Below are 4,587 nucleotides of genomic sequence, written 5' to 3'. Positions count from 1 at the left end.
TGCGTATTGGTTAGGGTGTAGCTTATCCCAACAAGGACACCGATTTCAATACCGAGGAACAAAGTGGTCGCACCAGTAACTAGCCAAAGAAAGAAATATTTCTTGTCTACTTTCCATAGAAATATAGCCTCATCATAATCCACCTTTACAAACACATAATTAAAAATGAGGATTATTTGAGTAAACAAATTGGAATACATGTTCAAATAAAAAAGACCAGAAGGCAAAACAGAAATCAGATTATAATAAGAATACTGACCAATCCAACGACAGCAGAAATGACAGTAGCAGCAAGAGCACACTGCAGAGATTAAGAAAATACTTAAAAAAATTATAATAATAATTTGACAATGATGTCATAGTTAAGGAGTATTCCTGAGGCATAATTTTAAATAATGGTGTCATAAATTGTAGAGCACAAGCCATTATAACGCCCATGATTATTTGTTAACTATTAACTGAAAAATAAACTTACAGGTCATCTCCAAGATTACAAAATATATTCTCTCAACTTCTGGTCCACGTTTGCTAGACTGATCAACCACAATTTCATACTCCCGGAGCCTCGTATTTCACAAAAAATATTTGAAAGTCTTTTTAGCACAAAAAAAATAATAATCACATTTAAGCTGAATTTATAATTCTCACCTGTCTTTAATATAACTTGTATTGGCAAAATATATAGGTGAATCAATTCTAACAATCACAATGCCATTGTATGTGTATGCTTCCGGTATTGTTAAATGTTTCTGTAAACAGTGGTCCCTGGAAGCCGTCCCAACACAGCTGTAATAATATAAATTTATAATCATTAATCATTCATAAACATATTTTCCTAGATATAAATATGTAAATGATAGCCTTACCAATATGCGGGTTTGCTGATTCATGAATCACAAAAGCCATAGAAAAACCCACCTGCATATCCAAATACCAGACAGTCAATTGGATTAGGTACTAATACTACACACAGCACAAGCCGAAATAAGTTATATACTATATCAGTATTTTGGAAAAAAGGGACCAAGGTTGACACAGAATAACTGTTTTATAAATGCATCATGTTCAGGTTGTGAACAAACAGTTTCAATCTGCCAACATGTTCACGGGTTATATATGTCTGAAATTTGAATTAAAGTTCAACTTTTCGGCACAAGTATGTGGACCTTCAAAAGTTTATTTGCTTTGGCCCAACTGACTTCTTACTCCCGTCATAAGTTCCATAACACCTTAGTTACGAACACAGTCGATTTACTGCAACAATTAGATTCAAGTCAAAACTAAAAATCCAGACATATACTTTTTCGGAGTTACGAACACAGTCGATTTGATGCCCAATAAATAGCATCAGTTAAAAAAAATGCAAGCAGAAAAAAAACTCGAATAATAATAATAATGACAACAACAAAAGCGATTACGATTACCTCAACAGGAGTAGCTTCGAAGTAGATGAAGAAATACTATACCATCAACATTCTAATCGAAACTCCAATTCCAAATCCAAACGTGCCGGTGGTGGCGATGACAGAGGCGACGGCGGTGGCGATTTGATGCTTAATAAATAGCATCAGTTAAAAAAAATGCAAACAGAAAAAAAACTCGGATAATAATAATATTAATAATAACAACAACAACGATTACGATTACCTCAACAGAAGTATGCTCGAAGTAGATGAAGAACTAATATCCCATCAACATTCCAATTGAGACTCCAATTCCAAATCCAAATGTGCCGGCCGTGGTGATGAAGGTAGGAGATGCGGTATCATAGGTGGTGATGGAGGCGGCAAATTGGAAACCACATGTATCGATGGCGATGGCGATGGAAGAGATGAACGACGGTTCCGGGAATTAGGGTTGTAGTCTTTGGTGTTGAATGAAAAGAATGAACAGCTGTTGAAAGAGTTAGGGTTTGCATCTTTGGTGTTGAATGAAAATAATGAAAGAATAACAAAAATGGATCCAGATAGTATTATTGGGGCGGGTTAACCCGAAAGAGATACCATTTTGTGAAAATGAGTTAAAAATTATGAGAGTTAAGGAGAGATTGACAAGTGGCATATAGTAGTACTCATTTATTAGAATAGTAAGATTTTTTTTATTAGTATAGTAAGAAGCGAGATATATATGAATCTTGTATAAATCACTTTCAAATTAGTTATTTTGATATCATATATTGAAAGTCCAATCGGATCACCATAGAGAAGAGCAAGAAAGGATATGCAGATTTGTTATGAACATAGTATGCCGAATGTAGATCAAAGACTTTCCTTATATTGGGAATGAACTATCGTAGTGTTTCAGTTGGCAACTATAACTGCCGAGATTTGGACAATTATATTAGTGAAAACCCATAAACAAAGTACTTAATTAGTGGCAACCTATAATTGCCACTTGAAGAAACACTAAGGGAGCGTTCGTTTCACAAAATTCGTCGGAATTCAAAGGAATTGGAATTAAAATCCCATAAGGCGTGTTCGTTTTGTTGGAATTGGAATCTTAATTTCCTTTTGGTGCGTTCGGTTGTCAAGGAATTGGAATTGGAATTGGAATTCAATTCCTTCAAATTCCTTTAAATAAAGGGATTCTAAATCCTTCCAAAATGTGGAAGATTTCAAGTGAATTCGCTGGAATCTTTTCTCAAGTGGTTTTTATTTATTTATTTATTTTAACGAGAACAGCGAATAAAATATTTTGGTTTTTTTACTTTTTTTTGTTTTCGATTTATATTTTGAGTTATGAATTTTTTATTATTATTTTTGAATATTTTTTTGAGGGTTTTTGATCTTAATAGAAAACCTCTAAAATAATTCATAATAATAATAATAATAATAATAATAATAATAATAATAATAAAATCATAACACAAAATATAAATAAAAAACAAAAAATATAAAAAAACTAAAATGTTTCCGCCGTTATCCTCATTAAAAAAAAAAGAAAAATGAAAACTCGATTCCAATTCATTTGTCAAACGAACACACCAAGAATGGAATTGGATTTCAGTTCCTTCAAATTCTAATTCCTATTGGAATGTTCAGATTTCAAATCTAATTCCTTCCAATTCCAAATCCTATGCAAATTCCAATTCCATTCCATTATGTGAAACGAACGTGCCCTAAGTTAACCCTGGGTAAGCTTAACCTACCGTCTCGACCGGGATTAGATAAACACTAACCTAATCATTGGTGGGCTTAGCTTAATGGTCCAACTGAGTGAGAGTAGGGAGTCGTTGTTATGAGTTCCGATAGCCTTCACTTGCAAAACCGAACATCGTGAGCTGGTTACGAGAAGGGAAATGGGGGGGGGGGGTCTTCTCGTAACCACTCTTCGGCGTGAGAATCAGTATGGTAAGTGATGAGTAAATTCTTATAGAGAATGAGATTGTGGATCCTTTACCGTTAGTTCTCTTTTAGTATTTATAGTAGAAGGGGAGGGGAAGAATTGGGTCAGCTATCCCACTCAATGGAACCTTTTGCTCTCATGGCTGAGCAGCATGATAATGATCCCTGATTGGTTGTACAGCTGGCGTAAAGAGATCCTTGTTGCAGGCAGGTACAACGTTGGCCTTTCCTGATTGGTCCATAGTGCAGTCGTGGGCATTATAGGGATTCTGACCTGTGATTGGTCTTTCCATTCCCTGCCACGTGGTGTCATGCCTTTTAGTACAACGTATCTTCCGCTGAAATCTTTAGGTTGTTAGGTATTAAGTATTTCTTCTGCAGAGGATATGTCTCTCTCTGCAGAAGATATTCCGCATATGCAGGTGGTTATCTTTGCATTGATAATCTTCCATGGGGAGTATATCCTCTCTACGGAAGTTGTGCCCATGCCTTGTATTATTATTTGGGTTATTTGGTACCCTACCTCCATACCACCGATCGTCTATATTCGTAGTCAGTTTTCGTTGATACAACTCACTATTTTTGAGTTGCCACCGATCATTATTTGACACTAGCGACCATTTGCCACATTTGGACCACACTGCGCGTGGTTCACTGTTGATGATTACAACTGATAATCTATTTCGACTATTGATCAATTTCGATGCAGTTTTTCATAAATCATGCAAATCCAGAGTAACTTACGATAGCATTTCGATAAGGTAACATAAAAAATTTACACCAAGATCCTCACGACAGGCGTTGCCCAAACTCTCAATACTAGAGAGCGCTACCCCCTTGGAACCCTTGCCAAGAGGTAGGGTCTCCTTAAACCTCTCTCCATGTTCGTTAGTGAACTAGAATTGACACCCGCGCTGCGGCGGCGGGTATAAAACCGTTATTTACACGTTCATTTCATTTGAAAACATGAAATCACCACCATCACAACCATTGCCTTCACTCAACATCTCCTCTTTCGAGAGAGTAACTTTCATGAACCATTATAAAAACCCTCGCGTTGAGGCAGGGGCTTAAATTGTTCCAAGTATCGCCAATGCCACACCACCGCCGTTGACCACCAACACTGGAAAGACTCGTATAACAAAGAAATAAATAAAAGAAACTAAACATAGAAAACAATAACTAAGTTAAAGTAAAACCGAACGAAAAGTAGACGTAAAAACGTTGAACCAAGCACGCGAAA

General features: G+C 36.0%; 1 long non-coding RNA gene across 1 annotated transcript; it reads right to left on the bottom strand.

Annotated features, from left to right (window-relative positions):
* Positions 1–479: 479 nt before the first annotated feature.
* Positions 480–919, bottom strand: LOC143628066 (uncharacterized). The gene is made up of 3 exons (XR_013152695.1): positions 867–919; positions 649–786; positions 480–564 (listed from the first exon to the last, which is right to left on the bottom strand). It is a non-coding gene; the product is annotated as an uncharacterized LOC143628066 (long non-coding RNA).
* Between the last annotated feature and the right edge of the window lie 3,668 nt (positions 920–4,587).

This window comes from Bidens hawaiensis, unplaced genomic scaffold (genome assembly GCF_021521415.1).
Source record: "Bidens hawaiensis isolate Kalapana, Puna unplaced genomic scaffold, B.hawaiensis_p1.1 tig00004774_1, whole genome shotgun sequence".
Lineage (NCBI taxonomy): Eukaryota > Viridiplantae > Streptophyta > Magnoliopsida > Asterales > Asteraceae > Bidens > Bidens hawaiensis.
This window is presented reverse-complemented; position numbering and strand designations above follow the sequence as displayed.